This window comes from Paramisgurnus dabryanus, chromosome 9, assembly GCF_030506205.2.
Source record: "Paramisgurnus dabryanus chromosome 9, PD_genome_1.1, whole genome shotgun sequence".
NCBI lineage: Eukaryota > Metazoa > Chordata > Actinopteri > Cypriniformes > Cobitidae > Paramisgurnus > Paramisgurnus dabryanus.
Window position 1 is genome coordinate 3,230,623 of NC_133345.1, and position 19,769 is coordinate 3,250,391.

Genomic DNA, 19,769 nt, shown 5'->3' on the forward strand with positions numbered 1-19,769 from the left:
GCACTCGCTTACGGCCAAACGCCCCTGAGCACGCCCGCTCTCGTCTGATCTCGGAAGCCAAGCAGGGTCGGGCCTGGTTTGTACTTGGATGGGAGACCGCCTGGGAATACCAGCTGCTGTAATCATTTAATTAATTAATTATTTATGTCATTGTTTCCCATGAATGCGTTCTTTCTGTAAACATTCACTGATGTCATGGCGTTGCCACATAAGTCTTGAAGTGTCTATCGAATCGAGTCAGCACTCGCTTACGGCCACACCACCCTGAGAACGCCCGCTAGTTGGTACGTTCCAGGAAGTGTTTGGCTGCAGTAGGTGAGGAAGGCTCACCAATCGTTCAGATTTATTTTGATTTTGTTTGTTTAAATCAGTGTTTATTTTGAATAGTTAATTTTTATTTTTGTTTGTTTAAATCCCTCCTGGCAGCATACCCTGTTCGGGGGGAGTTTAAGTTTGCCACATACGCTTTTTGTTTTGTTTGGTGAAAATGGACGGACACATGGAATCAACCTCGGAAATGGAAGGAGAGACACGAATGGCAAATGAAAATGGAACGGATGAACAACAACGGGATGGCAATGAAAGAGACAAAGAACAAAGAAGGTACAATTCACGAAAGGAATACTTAATAGAAGCTACGATTACAGTGGATACTACAAATGTGAATGCAAAAGCGGAGGACATTATTACGGCAGTATCGGGGAAAATTGGAAAAGGGAAAATCCTGGCGGTAAGACCCAATCAAAACAATGAATATGAGCTGACTCTAGAAAATGTGGTTGATGTTGAATTGCTAGAATATGGAATAAGGATAAGAGTAGTGGAATGCGAAGTAAAGAGACTCCAAAAAAGAGACTATGTCGTCTCGTTTATGCACCTGCCCGCTTACATAGACGATCACGATATTATAAATAAACTTGAAGGGTGGGGAGTTACCCCTTTGTCTAAATTAAAAAGACGTTTGTATCCGGGCACGACCATTGAAGATGGCACACGGTTCATTAAATCTCGCTTCCCTAAAGAAGTTGCATCTCTCCCGTATAGCACAAAGTTTGAAGCAGCTGAAGGCCTGCTGTTCTTCAGGGTGATGCACAGCCATCAGGTTAAACTCTGTCGGCTGTGCATGTGCCCAGACCACATCATAAAAGACTGCCCTATGTTTAAGTGCTACAAATGTGAGGAGAGAGGACATTTTGCAAGAGAGTGCAAGGCGGTTAAGTGCCCGGACTGTGACAATTTTTTAAACTTGTGTGAATGCTGGTTTGGCAACGATGAGACTCATGTGGGCGGGAAGGTGCATGAACGAGACAACATGGTAGAAAAACAACAGAACGACACGAGAGAGGCGAAAGACGGCGGACCTGTAATTGACGTTGACAATGGCGAACAAACAGAACAACAAGAGAAAGTACAACAGGACATAGATAATAAAACACAGAGCACTACAGATGAAATGGCAGAGGAAGAAATGAATGAATTAGCTAAAAGACAAAGTAAAGTACAAAATGAGGATTCTAAAGAACAGACGGAACAAACTGAACAACTTAAACAGGAGGAAGGAACATGTACACCACTTGACACTTCTGACACCCTGGAAGATGAGATGGATCAAGATGAAATGGATCAAGATGAGGATTTTAACAAGGATGTCAACACAATGTCTGAAGGAAAACCGAAAGTGGAGAGAAGACGACGAAAAATTAAGGTAAAGCCATGTTTGGAAGGAATAAGGAAAAAAACAACTAACAAAGACTTACTAAAAGATAAATATGTACTGCTTAAAGACTTGGATGGTATGAGCTAAAGAAATGGACTCAATGAGTGTTTTTATTTATTTCTTTTTTATGGTTTTAAGTTTGGTAACTTTTAATGCCAGAGGACTTTCAGACTTTAACAAATTTGAAAAAGTGAAAGAAATGTTCAAGAATGAAGACGTGATTGTATTGCAAGAAACAAATTGGAAAGAAAAGCACATATGTGAAATAAGGAAAAGATGGAACGGTGAGATTTTATACAATAATGATGATACAAGGTTATGGCAGAGGAGTGGCTTTTTTAATAAGAGAAAATGTGAAAACTGTATGCAAGGTCATCTATAAAGATGATATTGGGAAATGTTTAGCAGTAGAAATGGAATATGAAGGCAAAAAACTGGTGGTGATAAATGTACATGCACCTACGGAGGAAAAGGAAAAGAGAGATTATTTTAATGATTTAAGGTCACTTTTAACTAACCAACAGAATGTCTTGTTAATGGGGGATTTTAATACTGTGTTAAGTAAATTAGATATGGCAGATGGAATGGTTTTTAGAAATGATATGGGAAGGAGAGAGTTAAAATCAATAATGGAAAGCAATAACTTGGTGGATGTTTGGAGAGAAAGGAATGAAAGAAGGCAATACTCAAGAAGACAAAGGGTGGGGAATTTCATGTGTCAAACAAGAATCGATTTTATTTTGTGTAAGAGGAATTTAGAGGTTTTTATTGATAACGTGAGATACGATGAAACAAGTTTAAGTGATCACAAGCCGTTATATATGCAGATTGACTGGAGTACGTTAAAGAGAGGTCCAGGCGTGTGGGTTTTAAATGCTGAGGTTTTAAAAAGTGAAGGGTATATTTTAGATATAAAGACGCTAATTTAAAAAGAAAATGCAATGTATATGGAAGATAAAAGATTGTGGTGGGAAAATGTAAAATATTTAGTTAAAATTCATACAATAAAATTGTGCAGATTAATTGAGAAATGTAAGAAATACAATGGACAGGAAATAAGAGAGAATTTAGAAAAAGAGATAAATCAGGGAAATAAAGACATGTTAAAGATAAAAGAATTGAAAAATAAACTTAAAGAAATGGAAGAAAAGAAATATGAAGGTGCAAGATTAAGGAGTAAAGCTCAGTTTCTTGTTGAAGGTGAAAAATTTACAAAAATTTTCTTTGATCTAGAAAGAAGAAAGGCGAAGGCTGAAATTATCAAAGTAGTTAACAAGGAGAATGGAGAAGAAGTAAAGAGTAATGAAGGAATTTTAAAAGAAATGAAAAGGTATTATGAAAAATTGTTTGCAACTGAGGGAGTGCAGGATGAAAAAGAAGAAATGTTATAGCAGATAACAACTAAAATGGACAAGGAAGATATGAAGGATTGTGACAAAGAGATAAGTGAAGAGGAAATTGAAAGAGCGATAAATGAATTAAACAAAAACAAAAGTCCTGGAATTGATGGGTTGGGGAGTGAGTTTTATATTGTTTTTAGGGATATGTTAACCAGTATTTTAAAGGAAGTGTTCGATGAGATCTTTTATAAAGGGCAGATGAATCTAAGAATGGGTATGGGTTTGATGAAAACAATATATAAGAAAAAAGGAGAAAAAACTGAACTAAAGAATTATAGGCCGCTTACGATGTTAAATACCGAGTTGAAAATTTTATCAAAAATCTTAGCAAACAGACTGAAAGAAGTGATGCCGAGAATAATAAAGACAAATCAAGCTGATAAGCATTAAAGATACAATTGGATACATGAAGGAGAGAAAATTGGAGGGATATGTTATAAGTTTAGATTTTGAAAAGGCTTTCGACAGGGTGGAACATGAATTTTTATTTGGGATTTTAAACCGTTTTGGATTTGGAGAAAATTGTATAAAGTGGGTGAAAATTTTATATAATGGACCGGTAACTAGAATTAAATGTAATGGGTTTTTAACGGAATGTTTTAAACTAACAAGATCCATAAGACAAGGGTGTCCCATGTCAGCACTATTATATTCTTTAGTCGCAGAACCCTTGGGGTTGGCTATGAGGAAAGAAAAAGGAATAAAAGGTATTCACATAGAAGGGAACGTGGAAGGAGAAGCAATATTTCAGTATGCGGATGACACTACGCTTATTTGATAGACAGGGAGGGAGTTGAATGTACAATGAAAATTGTACAACAATTTTGTAAAGCATCAGGAGGAAAAATTAACGAGGATAAAACTGTGTATATGAGATGTGGGAATGTGCAAGCTTTAACAAGTGATTTTGCTTTTAAAGAAGTGAATGAAATCAAGATTTTAGGAGTTTTAATGGGGGACGATGAAAGGAGAGCTATTGAAACAATGTGGGCAACTATTTTAGAAGATATTGAAAGAAGGCTACATTTTTGGAAATTAAGGACATTATGTCTTAAAGGGAAGGTTTTAATTTCAAATGTTTTAATGATGTCTAAGTTATGGTATGTCTTATATGTGTCATCTAAGCCTCTGTGGATTGAAAAAAGATTAAAGAGATGTTTTTTAGACTTTATATGGGAAGGGAAACCCCCAAGAATAGCATATGACACTTTGATTGGAGCTGTAGAGAAAGGTGGGATGGGCCTTATAGATGTAGCACAAAGAAAAAATAGCTTAAGAGCTAAAATGGTTAAAAAGTATCTGGATGATGGGAATGTAATGGTATGGAAAAAAACAATGCAATATTTTTTAAACAAATGTGGTAATTTTAATCTGGGAGAAGACATTTTATGGATGAAAACTAAAGCTTGGATGACGGAAAAGGTGCCAGATTTTTACAAGGAAATTATGAGTGCATGGGGGAAAGTTTTAACTTGTGTACAGTACATGCCTAGTGGAAGAGAGTGTATTTTAAACCAACCATTGTTTTTAAACAAGAACATTGTAAACCAAGGTAAAGAAGTGTTTTTAAAAAGTGGTGGGATGTGGGAATTACAAAAGTGAGAGATGTTTTATACGAGTTTAAGGAGGGATTTTTACCTGTGCAGTACATTGTGGACACTATGGAGGAAGCAAAAGAAGAATATAGTAGACAAGAAATTGTAAATAAGTTTAAGATAATAAAAAGTGCAATTCCTGATGATTGGATCAGGAAAATTGATAATAAAGAACAAGGGAAACAAGAGAAAGATGTGTATGTCATGTTGGGAGAAAAAAAAAATAAGTTTTTAATGTTTTTACTAAGGATGTGGGTATAATATTTGAAGATTTTAATTGGAAAATGCCTGACGATTATGGTTGATCTGTATAATATTTTAAATATGTGGAAGAGACAGTTTTAGTGTGGAAAAAAAATGTTGAACTTTCAAATGTTTTTAAAATATTTTATAATGATGTTTTTTTTCTTCTTTTTGGTGGGATTTAAGATTGTGCCTGCCAAAAGACTTTTGAAGAAGTCTTTCTGTTATAAAAGCACTCTCACTGTGTTATATGTAATGTTAAACAATATATAGAAATTATGTAATTGTGTGAATATGATTGTTATAATAATAAAAAATAATAATAAAAAAAAAGAACGCCCGCTCTCGTCTGATCTCGGAAGCCAAGCAGGGTCGGGCCTGGTTAGTACTTGGATGGGAGACCGCCTGGGAATACCAGGTGCTGTAAGCATTTAATTAATAATTTATTTATTTATGTCATTTTTTCCCATAATTACGTCCTTTTTGTAAGCATTTACCGATGTCATTGCGTTGCCACATTAGTCTTGAAGTGTCTCTCGAATCGAGTCAGCACTCGCTTACGGCCACACCACCCTGAGCACGCCCGCTCTCGTCTGATCTCGGAAGCCAAGCAAGGTCGGGCCTGGTTAGTACTTGGATGGGAGATCGCCTGGGTTCTGTAAGCGTTTAAATAATTAAATATTTATTTAATTAAATATTTATTTATGTCATTTTTCCCATGAATGCGTCCTTTCTGTAAGCGTTCTCCCATGGCATGGCGTTGCCACATTAGTTTTGAAGTGTCTCTCGAATCGAGTCTGCACTCGCTTACGGCCACACCACACTGGCCACGCCTGCTCTCGGAAGCCAAGCAGGGTCGGGCCTGGTTAGTACTTGGATGGGAGATCGCCTGGGAATACCAGGTGCTGTAAGCAATTAATTAATTATTTATGTCATTTTTTCCCATGAATGCGTTCTTTCTGTAAGCGTTCACTGATGTCATGGCGTTGCCACATAAGTCTTGAAGTGTCTATCGAATCGAGTCAGCACTCGCTTACGGCCACACCACCCTGAGCACGCCCGCTCTCGTCTGATCTCGGAAGCCAAGCAGGGTCGGGCCTGGTTAGTACTTGGATGGGAGACCGCCTGGGAATACTAGGTGCTGTAAGCATTTAATTAATTAATTATTTATTTATGTCATTTTTTCCCATGAATGCGTCTTTTCTGTAAGCATTTACCGATGTCATTGCGTTGCCACATTAGTCTTGAAGTGTCTCTCGAATCGAGTCTGCACTCGCTTACGGCCACACCACCCTTGTTGTGGTTTTCTTTTTCCTCCAATGAAACAATCTTCAGTCTTAGGTTTTGATTTCAAGAGATAGACTTTTATTTTCCAGACAAAATAAGAAGCCGAGACTCCCCTGGTTAATCCCCCCAGAACCAGAGTCCTGGGAGGATTCCCCAAATCAGTCTGGCCCTCTGAGCCATGGCCTGGTAATATATAGGTTTTGGTTCCCCCCCTCCTCCATGCTTAAAACAATATGTTTCTGTTCAGGCAGGAACCACATGACATTCCTCAGACCAGTGTCTTCTTCCCGTGACCTATTTGACCCTGGCCATTCACTTACTTAAACCCTTTGTGCCCTTTGACATGAAACACACACAGCTGGGTTGCAATAGCAATCCCATGGCAAACTCCTGACTTACACACAGCATAACACATGACACAAATACTGCATAACTTCATGGTAAACAAATTGCATGTGATTATAATGGTAAACTCATATTCATGTAGATTGGGATTAAAATAAACTTCTTCATAATCCCCGCTCTGAGGCTTAATTTAGCCTCACTTTTCCTGTTTATATTAGGTTGTGCCTTCAGTTGTGTAGAGGATGTTTAAGTTGTCATCATATCAGCTCTGCAATCCTGTAAAGCAAATAATGAAATAAATTAGCATTGACTTCCATAGTAGGAAAAAAATATTTTAGAAGTATCTTTATAAATGATGAAGAAAATATTTTGAAAAAATATAATTAGCACACAGTTGATGGTACCTATAAAATTCCATCATTTTTTATTCCTACTATGGGAGTCAATGGGCAATATCTGCTGTGGGTTTACCATCATTCCTCAAAATATTTTCTTTTGTGTTAATCAGAAAAAAACTAATGCATACAGGTTTAAAACAACACAAGGATGAGTAAATTATGAAAGAATTTTCATTGAACCTATAAAATTCCATCATTTTTTATTCCTACTATGGGAGTCAATGGTCACTATCTGCTGTGGGTTTACCATCATTCCTCAAAATATATTCTTTTGGGTTAATCAGAAGAAAACTAATGCATATAGGTTTAAAACAACAAGCGTATGAGTAAATTATGAAAGAATTTTCATTGAACTATCTCTTTAAGTTGTGCCTTCAGTTGTGTCGAAGATGTTTAAGTCGTCATCATATCAGCTCTGCAAGCCTGTAAAGCAAATAATGAAATAAATTACCATTGACTTCCATAGTAGGAAAAAAATATTTTGGAAGTATCTTTATAAATGATGAAGAAAATATTGTGAAAAACTATTATTAGATTATATTTAGCACACAGCTGATGGTACCTATTAAATTCCATCATTTTTTTATTCCTACTATGGGAGTCAATGGTCACTATCTGCTGTATTTGTGTTAATCAGAAAAAAACTAATGTATACAAGTTTAAAACAACACAAGGATGAGTAAATTATGAAAGAATTTTCATTTAACCTATAAAATTCCATCTTTTTTTATTTCTACTATGGGAGTCAATGGTCACTATCTGCTGTGGTTTTACCTTCATTCCTCAAAATATTTTCTTTTGTGTTAATCAGAAAAAAACTAATGCATACACGTTTACAACAACACGAGGATGAGTAAATTATGAAAGAATTTTCATTGAACCTATAAAATTCCATCATTTTTTTATTCCTACTATGGGAGTCAATGGTCACTATCTGCTGTGGGTTTACCATCATTCCTCAAAATATTTTCTTTTGTGTTAATCAGAAAAAAACTAATGCATACAGGTTTAAAACAACACGAGGATGAGTCAATGATGAAATAATTTTCATTGAACTATCTCTTTAAGTTGTGCCTTCAGTTGTGTAGAGGATGTTTAAGTTGTCATCATATCAGCTCTGCAATCCTGTAAAGCAAATAATGAAATAAATTACCATTGACTTCCATAGTAGGAAAAAAATATTTTAGAAGTATCTTGATAAATGATGAAGAAAATATTTTAAAAAATTATAATTAGCACACAGTTGATTGTACCTATAAAATTCCATAATTTTTTTATTCCTACAATGGGAGTCAATGGTCACTATCTGCTGTGGGTTTACCATCATTCCTCAAAATATTTTATTTTGTGTTAATCAGAAAAAAACTAATGTATACAGGTTTAAAACAACACGAGGATGAGTAAATGATGACAGAGATTTCATTAACTATCTCTTTAAGTTGTGCCTTCAGTTGTGTCGAGGATGTTTAAGTCGTCATCATATCAGCTCTGCAAGCCTGTCAAGCAAATAATGAAATAAATTACCGTTGACTTCCATAGTAGGAAAAAGTATTTTGGATGTATCTTGATAAATGATAAAGAAAATATTTTGAAAAATTATAATTAGCACACAGCTGATGGTACCTATTAAATTCCATCATTTTTTTCATTCCTACTATGGGAGTCAATGGTCACTATCTGTTGTGGGTTTACCATCATTCCTCAAAATATTTTTTTGTGTTAATCAGAAAAAAACTAATGTATACAGGTTTAAAACAACACGAGGATGAGTCAATGATGACATAATTTTCATTGAACTATCTCTTTAAGTTGTGCCTTCAGTTGTGTAGAGGATGTTTAAGTTGTCATCATATCAGCTCTGCAATCCTGTAAAGCAAATAATGAAATAAATTACCAATGACTTCCATAGTAGGAAAAAAATATTTTAGAAGTATCTTGATAAATGATGAAGAAAATGTTTTAAAAAATTATAATTAGCACACAGTTGATGGTACCTATAAAATTCCATCATTTTTTTATTCCTACTATGGGAGTCAATGGTCACTATCTGCTGTGGGTTTACCATCATTCCTCAAAATATTTTCTTTTGTGTTAATCAGAAAAAAACTAATGCATACAGGTTTAAAACAACACAAGGATGAGTAAATTATGAAAGAATTTTCATTGAACTTATAAAATTCCATCATTTTTTATTCCTACAATGGGAGTCAATGGTCACTATCTGCTGTGGGTTTACCATCATTCCTCAAAATATTTTCTTTTGTGTTAATCAGAAGAAAACTAATGCATACAGGTTTAAAAAAACACGAGGATGAGTAAATTATGAAAGAATTTTCATTGAACTATCCTTTAAGTTGTGCCTTCAGTTGTGTCGAAGATGTTTAAGTCGTCATCATATCAGCTCTGCAAGCCTGTAAAGCAAATAATGAAATAAATTACCGTTGACTTCCATAGTAGGAAAAAGTATTTTGGATGTATCTTGATAAATGATAAAGAAAATATTTTGAAAAATTATAATTAGCACACAGCTGATGGTACCTATTAAATTCCATCATTTTTTTCATTCCTACTATGGGAGTCAATGGTCACTATCTGTTGTGGGTTTACCATCATTCCTCAAAATATTTTTTTGTGTTAATCAGAAAAAAACTAATGTATACAGGTTTAAAACAACACGAGGATGAGTCAATGATGACATAATTTTCATTGAACTATCTCTTTAAGTTGTGCCTTCAGTTGTGTAGAGGATGTTTAAGTTGTCATCATATCAGCTCTGCAATCCTGTAAAGCAAATAATGAAATAAATTACCAATGACTTCCATAGTAGGAAAAAAATATTTTAGAAGTATCTTGATAAATGATGAAGAAAATGTTTTAAAAAATTATAATTAGCACACAGTTGATGGTACCTATAAAATACCATCATTTTTTTATACCTACTATAGGAGTCAATGGTCACTATCTGCTGTGGGTTTACCATCATTCCTCAAAATATTTTCTTTTGTGTTAATCAGAAAAAAACTAATGCATACAGGTTTAAAACAACACAAGGATGAGTAAATTATGAAAGAATTTTCATTGAACTTATAAAATTCCATCATTTTTTATTCCTACTATGGGAGTCAATGGTCACTATCTGCTGTGGGTTTACCATCATTCCTCAAAATATTTTCTTTTGTGTTAATCAGAAGAAAACTAATGCATACAGGTTTAAAACAACACGAGGATGAGTAAATTATGAAAGAATTTTCATTGAACTATCCTTTAAGTTGTGCCTTCAGTTGTGTCGAAGATGTTTAAGTCGTCATCATATCAGCTCTGCAAGCCTGTAAAGCAAATAATGAAATAAATTACCGTTGACTTCCATAGTAGGAAAAAAATATTTTGGAAGTATCTTTATAAATGATGAAGAAAATATTTTGAAAAATTATTATTAGATTATATTTAGCACACTGCTGATGGTACCTATTAAATTCCATCATTTTTTTTATTCCTACTATTGGAGTCAATGGTCACTATCTGCTGTGGGTTTACCATCAATCCTCAAAATATTTTATTTTGTGTTAATCAGAAAAAAACTAATGTATACAGGTTTAAAACAACACAAGGATGAGTAAATTATAGGGATGTAACGGTATCAAAAAATCACGGCACGGTAGTATTTCGGTATGATGCCCACGGTACGGTAATTATTGAAACATTTGCAGGAAGAAAAAAAAAACAAATGAAGACTTGGAAAAACTCCCATAAGTGTTTATTAAACAAGACTGAACATTACAATGTACAAAGTGTAGTGAAGTGTTTACAATTTTCATAAAAAGGACAAAAAAAAATAAGTTTCATTTAAGTTTGTCGACTTTAAACAACTCCCAATCAGTCAGGTTTTAAGAATTGAGTGACTCCCTCAATTGACCTAGTTTTAATTATTATTAAAATTAATGCTAATGCTTGGTACTCCTATGAAAGCAACGGTTGTGATTGTAGAATTAAGAAAAGATGATGGGTTTTAAGATGGGTCAATTCCTGAAAACAAAAACAACCCAGTAAAAAATGAAAATTGCTTACTTATTGTAGCTGGACTTAGAGCTGAGGTCAGCTCACTTAATACAGGGGCGCGTTTCCCAATCGGAAGTCTGCAGCCTCTATGGGTCGCATTTGTAGGCTGCATACGTAACGAAGACCGTCTTATTTCAAAATATTAACATTTTTCAAGTTGACTATTATTCTTATTTAATCGTATATTATTGTAACACGCTTATGACTTGCGAATGTAATACTCAGTTAACTTAAATACACCAGGCGTTTAATGACGGATGCAGCCTGCATATGCGACCTAAGGAGGCTGCAACCTTCTAATTGAGAAACGGCATACACACTCTGCTCATTCACTGATTTACTCACTCGTTTTTTGAATGTCCATCACATTTTGTCCTTCCTCATTTCTTGTCACAGCGAACGCGAACTTTTTCGACACATCAGATTTAAAATCCGTGTTTCTTTTGCTTCCACCATTGCCGCTCCACTTGTAGAGAGGCGTCAGAGTAGCACGCATGGGATTATGGGAATTGTAGTTCCCGCGTCCCTCCACTCGCTTTACTTGACCGGAAAAAAACTACACGTGTTGCCCGGAAGACCTTACGTTTTACCGATCATGTGACCACGGTGGTACCGAGAAAATCTTCTACCGCAATACCACGAAATTTATAATACCGTTACATCCCTAGTAAATTATGAAAGAATTTTCATTGAACCTATAAAATTCCATCATTTTTTTATTCCTACTATGGGAGTCAATGGTCACTATCTGCTGTGGGTTTACCATCATTCCTCAAAATATTTTCTTTTGTGTTTATCAGAAAAAAACTAATGCATACAGGTTTAAAACAACACAAGGATGAGTAAATTATGAAAGAATTTTCATTGAACCTATAAAATTCCATCATTTTTTTATTCCTACTATGGGAGTCAATGGTGACTATCTGCTGTGGGTTTACCATCATTCCTCAAAATATTTTCTTTTGTGTTAATCAGAAGAAAACTAATGCATACAGGTTTAAAACAACACGAGGATGAGTAAATTATAAAAGAATTTTCATTGAACCTATAAAATTCCAGAGATGGGACCAAGTCACACATGTGCAAGTCTCAAGTAAGTCTCAAGTCTGAACCTTCAAGTCTCAAGTAAGTCCCAAGTATTTTTTTTCGTGGGCAAGTCAAGTCAAGTCGAGTCACAGGCTATGTCAAGTCAAGTCAAGTCAAGTCCTGTAGTAGGTCAAGTCAAGTCCAAGTCAAGTCACCTTATTATTGTAATTTTACCTGCAGAATCTGATCTTAATAAAGTGACAAGATATACAGTAAGTAACTATCAGTAAATTACAATAATTTGGATTTGCATTGTAAATACTCATGTTCAGTAAAATACATCTTGGAATCAAACAAAATTGTAACTTCATAAATTATTTAACAAATAAAACAAATAACAGCTTAACATCCAACAGACCCCTCTCTGAACACCTCCCTCTCTCTCAAACACAGTTCACGTACAAAATTAAACTTTGTTACATTTCTCCCCTCTCTCTCTCTCTCTCTCTCTCTCTCTCTCTCTCTCTCTCTCTCTCTCTCTCTCTCTCTCTCTCTCTCTCTCTCTCTCTCTTTCTCTCTCTCTCTCTCAAACATGTGCCCAGAAAAAACAAGCACGTCGCACCTCTTCCATTCGCGCGCCTAAATTTGAAATAACGAACTTGAGCGCACAAAAGACGCAACATGTGAACCGCCCCTAACATTGTAGAATCAAGTAATTTTTCTCTGTGTGTGTGTTCAGGTGGCAAACTTGAAAAAGAAGTATTCAAAAATAAGTATTTAAAAAAATAAATCAAAATTATTTTGCCCACATTTGTCCCCAACACAGTATGCTACGTTACACAGGGCTACATTAGCTATTATTACCAGTGTTGGGCAAGTTACTTCCAAAGTGTAATACATTATATATTACAAATTACTGTCATTTGAAAGTAATTAGTTACATTACAATATTACTGACTCTGAACTGTAATGAGTTACACTACTTTTGCGTTACTTTTAGTTACTTTCATCAAAATAACAGAAGTATGACTAGGCATTATAAAATGTTAAAATGCAGTTTATTGATGCTTATAAATCTAGAAGTTATGTGTTGGCCCTCGAGCTTTGAATAGGCACAGTGAAGACTTATGGCAAAAAAACAGTAACAATGACTGTCAGAGTCATAAACATAGACAAATGATCTGGTAAAAGTCTGGTAAATTATGGTAGACATACCAAACACAATAAAGCTAGAGCCCACTGTAATGCAAACTATAGACTAATAACATGGCAAGACATGCAACCTCTTTTCATTTCTATTCTTTAATTCACTTTTAATTCAGATTCACAGCACAAACCTGGCATGCATTGGGTTGACACAACTTATCAAAAGTGCTATTGGAGGATCAGGCCTCAAGGAAAACAGCTCATTTCAGTACAATATAAGGATTACATGTAGACTAGCATATAAAACATAGACAAACAGAGGAACACTGCTTTTTGCCAAACATTGCATATACAGTAGGCTCCCATACAAAGGCTGGTAAAAACTTTAAACAGTGATGTTTAAATATACTATTAAAATAACCATGTTTAAGTCTACATTAATGTTATGTTGTAGTTTAGGTTGCTGTTTGTAATAAAACTGTAGATAGCATAGGAATAGCCTAGCAATCTATTATGCATATGGACTGTAACCATAGCAATGTTAGCTTACCTTATCATTGCTGGTGTGGTGAAATGGATTTTACTGGCAAGATTTTTAAAAGTCTCTTTACTTCTGAGGTTCAAGCAGCACAGGAGACCGATAGAAACGTTCTGTTGCTTTTTGCTCTCATTCGCAGAATTTTGCGTGTGCGGCGCTACCGGACCTGATTGCGACCACTTTAGTCAATGCTTATACAGCGCGGACTTCCCAGATTCGGCTCTTTAAGAAACGCGTCAAATACAAAATTAAAGTAAAAATGAACATGCTGCATACAGCACCTGGAAACAGACATACGCTGCGTCCCAAACCGCCTACTTCCATACTATATAGTAGGCAAAGAGTACGAGAAGTAGGGCTGTTTGGGACGCAGCCATTATTTTACCCGCAGCTTTTTCCTGTGTGGATGCTGGTCACGGGCATTGGTCAAAAAAAAATAAAAAAAAATAACACGTCTATTTTTGAAATGCATTGTTGTAACGCGCTCGTTACTAAGACTGTAACGAGTAAAATATTACCAAAATTTTATTAGTAATGCGTTATATTACTGCGTTACAGCAAAAACTGATATATTACTGTAATATATTATATTTTGTAATGCGTTACTCCCAACACTGATTATTACATAGGCTAACTACCAACTAACCAGATATTAACAAATTGACAAGCACTTACTGGGCATAATGGCTCTTTAAATGACGACCAAAATTGGAGGTTGCCGTCTGGTGACCCTCCGTACCCCTCCGGCTGACATGTTGATATCTGATCTAAGTGGGCGTGGTGTGCGTAAGGTACGAGAGGGCATGACGAATGATAGTGTCGTGATTCAGTCATGACAACGCCATTCTCAGCCTGCGCTCCAGCTGGGTCGACTTTATTTTTTTAAATAATTTATATATTTTATATTTAAACTAAAAACATGATGTGATTAACACTCAAGTCATTCAAGTCATCGTGTCTCAAGTCAAGTCAAGTCCCGAGTCTTTAACTTCCAAGTCCGAGTCGAGTCTCAAGTATTTTATTTTTTGTCAAGTCAAGTCACAAGTCACAAAAATAGCGACTCGAGTCGACTCGAGTCCAAGTCACCAAGTCACAAGTCCCCATGTCTGTAAAATTCCATCATTTTTTTATTCCTACTATGGGAGTCAATGGTCACTATCTGCTGTGGGTTTACCATCATTCCTCAAAATATTTTCTTTTGTGTTAATCAGAAGAAAACTAATGCATACAGGTTTAAAACAACACGAGGATGAGTAAATTATGAAAGAATTTTCATTTAACCTATAAAATTCCATCATTTTTTTTATTCCTACAATGGGAGTCAATGGTCACTATCTGCTGTGGGTTTACCATCATTCCTCAAAATATTTTCTTTTGTGTTAATCAGAAAAAAACTAATGCATACAGGTTTAAAACAACACGAGGATGAGTCAATGATGACATAATTTTCATTGAACTATCTCTTTAAGTTGTGCCTTCAGTTGTGTAGAGGATGTTTAAGTTGTCATCATATCAGCTCTGCAATCCTGTAAAGCAAATAATGAAATAAATTACCAATGACTTCCATAGTAAGAAAAAAATATTTTAGAAGTATCTTGATAAATGATGAAGAAAATATTTTAAAAAATTATAATTAGCACACAGTTGATGGTACCTATAAAATTCCATCATTTTTTTATTCCTACTATGGGAGTCAATGGTCACCATCTGCTGTGGGTTTACCATCATTCCTCAAAATATTTTCTTTTGTGTTAATCAGAAGAAAACTAATGCATACAGGTTTAAAACAACACGAGGATGAGTAAATTATGAAAGAATTTTCATTGAACTATCTCTTTAAGTTGTGCCTTCAGTTGTGTCGAGGATGTTTAAGTCGTCATCATATCAGCTCTGCAAGCCTGTAAAGCAAATAATGAAATAAATTACCGTTGACTTCCATAGTAGGAAAAAAATATTTTGAAAGTATCTTTATAAATGATGAAGAAAATATTGTGAAAAATTATTATTAGATTATATTTAGCACACTGCTGATGGTACCTATTAAATTCCATCATTTTTTTTATTCCTACTATTGGAGTGAATGGTCACTATCTGCTGTGGGTTTACCATCAATCCTCAAAATATTTTATTTTGTGTTAATCAGAAAAAAACTAATGTATACAGGTTTAAAACAACACAAGGATGAGTAAATTATGAAAGAATTTTCATTGAACCTATAAAATTCCATAATTTTTTTATTCCTACTATGGGAGTCAATGGTCACTATCTGCTGTGGGTTTACCATCATTCCTCAAAATATTTTCTTTTGTGTTAATCAGAAAAAAACTAATGCATACAGGTTTAAAACAACACGAGGATGAGTAAATTATGAAAGAATTTTCATTGAACCTATAAAATTCCATCATTTTTTTATTCCTACTATGGGAGTCAATGGTCACTATCTGCTGTGGGTTTACCATCATTCCTCAAAATATTTTCTTTTGTGTTAATCAGAAGAAAACTAATGCATACAGGTTTAAAACAACACGAGGATGAGTAAATTATGAAAGAATTTTCATTAAACCTATAAAAATCCATCATTTTTTTTATTCCTACTATGGGAGTCAATGGTCACTATCTGCTGTGGGTTTACCATCATTCCTCAAAATATTTTCTTTTGTGTTAATCAGAAAAAAACTAATGCATACAGGTTTAAAACAACACGAGGATGAGTCAATGATGACATAATTTTCATTGAACTATCTCTTTAAGTTGTGCCTTCAGTTGTGTAGAGGATGTTTAAGTTGTCATCATATCAGCTCTGCAATCCTGTAAAGCAAATAATGAAATAAATTACCAATGACTTCCATAGTAGGAAAAAAATATTTTAGAAGTATCTTGATAAATGATGAAGAAAATATTTTAAAAAATTATAATTAGCACACAGTTGATGGTACCTATAAAATTCCATCATTTTTTTATTTCTACTATGGGAGTCAATGGTCACTATCTGCTGTGGGTTTACCATCATTCCTCAAAATATTTTCTTTTGTGTTAATCAGAAGAAAACTAATGCATACGGGTTTAAAACAACACGAGGATGAGTAAATTATGAAAGAATTTTCATTGAACCTATAAAATTCCATCATTTTTTTATTCCTACTATGGGAGTCAATGGTCACTATCTGCTGTGGGTTTACCATCATTCCTCAAAATATTTTCTTTTGTGTTAATCAGAAAAAAACTAATGCATACAGGTTTAAAACAACACGAGGATGAGTAAATTATGAAAGAATTTTCATTGAACCTATAAAATTCCATCATTTTTTTATTCCTACTATGGGAGTCAATGGTCACTATCTGCTGTGGGTTTACCATCATTCCTCAAAATATTTTCTTTTGTGTTAATCAGAAGAAAACTAATGCATACAGGTTTAAAACAACACGAGGATGAGTAAATTATGAAAGAATTTTCATTAAACCTATAAAAATCCATCATTTTTTTTATTCCTACTATGGGAGTCAATGGTCACTATCTTGATAGTATCTTGATAAATGATGAAGAAAATATTTTAAAAAATTATAATTAGCACACAGTTGATGGTACCTATAAAATTCCATCATTTTTTTATTCCTACTATGGGAGTCAATGGTCACTATCTGCTGTGGGTTTACCATCAATCCTCAAAATATTTTCTTTTGTGTTAATCAGAAGAAAACTAATGCATACAGGTTTAAAACAACACGAGGATGAGTAAATTATGAAAGAATTTTCATTAAACCTATAAAAATCCATCATTTTTTTTATTCCTACTATGGGAGTCAATGGTCACTATCTGCTGTGGGTTTACCATCATTCCTCAAAATATTTTCTTTTGTGTTAATCAGAAAAAAACTAATGCATACAGGTTTAAAACAACACGAGGATGAGTAAATTATGAAAGAATTTTCATTGAACCTATAAAATTCCATCATTTTTTATTCCTACTATGGGAGTCAATGGTCACTATCTGCTGTGGGTTTACCATCATTCCTCAAAATATTTTCTTTTGTGTTAATCAGAAAAAAACTAATGCATACAGGTTTAAAACTACACGAGGATGAGTAAATTATGAAAGAATTTTCATTGAACTATCTCTTTAAGTTGTGCCTTCAGTTGTGTAGAGGATGTTTAAGTTGTCATCATATCAGCTCTGCAATCCTGTAAAGCAAATAATGAAATAAATTACCAATGACTTCCATAGTAGGAAAAAAATATTTTAGAAGTATCTTGATAAATGATGAAGAAAATGTTTTAAAAAATTATAATTAGCACACAGTTGATGGTACCTATAAAATTCCATCATTTTTTTATTCCTACTATGGGAGTCAATGGTCACTATCTGCTGTGGGTTTACCATCATTCCTCAAAATATTTTCTTTTGTGTTAATCAGAAGAAAACTAATGCATACAGGTTTAAAACAACACGAGGATGAGTAAATTATGAAAGAATTTTCATTGAACTATCCTTTAAGTTGTGCCTTCAGTTGTGTCGAACATGTTTAAGTCGTCATTATATCAGCTCTGCAAGCCTGTAAAGCAAATAATGAAATAAATTACCGTTGACTTCCATAGTAGGAAAAAAATATTTTGGAAGTATCTTTATAAATGATGAAGAAAATATTGTGAAAAAATATTATTAGATTATATTTAGCACACTGCTGATGGTACCTATTAAATTCCATCATTTTTTATTCCTACTATTGGAGTCAATGGTCACTATCTGCTGTGGGTTTACCATCAATCCTCAAAATATTTTATTTTGTGTTAATCAGAAAAAAACTAATGCATACAGGTTTAAAACAACACAAGGATGAGTAAATTATGAAAGAATTTTCATTGAACCTATAAAATTCCATCATTTTTTTATTCCTACTATGGGAGTCAATGGTCACTATCTGCTGTGGGTTTACCATCATTCCTCAAAATATTTTCTTTTGTGTTAATCAGAAGAAAACTAATGCATACAGGTTTAAAACAACACGAGGATGAGTAAATTATGAAAGAATTTTCATTGAACCTATAAAATTGCATCATTTTTTTATTCCTACTATGGGAGTCAATGGTCACTATCTGCTGTGGGTTTACCATCATTCCTCAAAATATTTTCTTTTGTGTTAATCAGAAGAAAACTAATGCATACAGGTTTAAAACAACACGAGGATGAGTAAATTATGATAGAAATTTCATTAAACCTATAAAAATCCATCATTTTTTTTATTCCTACTATGGGAGTCAATGGTCACTATCTGCTGTGGGTTTACCATCATTCCTCAAAATATTTTCTTTTGTGTTAATCAGAAAAAAACTAATGCATACAGGCAGGGCAGGACTTAACAGGGTGGAGGCCCCTGGGCTTGAATAAATTTTGGGCCCTACATTATCAGAACAAAAGGTACAAAAGCTGTCACTGGGACGGTACCCTTTAAATGGGTCCTAATATTTACCATTTAGGTACAGATATAGGTAAATTTTTACCCATTATATGCACTCTTTAGGTACAAAGGTGTACTATTTGAAAGGGTACCACCCCAGTGACAGTTTGTGTAAATTATCTTCTGAGAGTGCACATACAGTAAACAACCTAAAATAAAAAATATATCATAGAACTACATTTTAGGGAAGTTTCCCGACAGGGTTAAGATTAATCCAGCACTAGGCCTATTGCTAGGTTATATTAGGGCATTCAAGTAGTTTTTACAAACAAACCTTACAAAAACATCACTGGTGTGCGTCTTGAGACAAAACAATGGCAATGATATATGTTAAGATATATCAGTGCAAAATGTGTTTAAATTAAGACAGATCAAACATGCATTTTAGTCTTGGACTAGGATAAGACCTGACTAGGAAACTGCCCCTATATCTCTAAAGCAGAACATAAGCCCAGTCTAAAATTAAATCATGTATTTTAGGGATGTCACAAATCCAAATTAATCATGCACATTAAAAAATGCCCCATAACAACATTTAAAATCATTATGTTAGACTTAGCTTAA

The 19,769-nt window shown here is 34.2% G+C and overlaps 1 non-coding gene and 2 pseudogenes across 1 annotated transcript; all 3 read left to right on the plus strand.

Annotated features, from left to right (window-relative positions):
* The first annotated feature begins 6 nt into the window (after nucleotides 1–6).
* LOC135752931 (5S ribosomal RNA) lies at nucleotides 7–125 on the plus strand (annotated as a pseudogene).
* A 5,635-nt stretch (nucleotides 126–5,760) lies between these two features.
* Nucleotides 5,761–5,869, plus strand: LOC135752936 (5S ribosomal RNA; annotated as a pseudogene).
* A 117-nt stretch (nucleotides 5,870–5,986) lies between these two features.
* On the plus strand, nucleotides 5,987–6,105 carry LOC135752899 (5S ribosomal RNA). Its single transcript, XR_010533382.1, has one exon. It is a non-coding gene; the product is annotated as a 5S ribosomal RNA (ribosomal RNA).
* The last annotated feature ends 13,664 nt before the right edge of the window (nucleotides 6,106–19,769 follow it).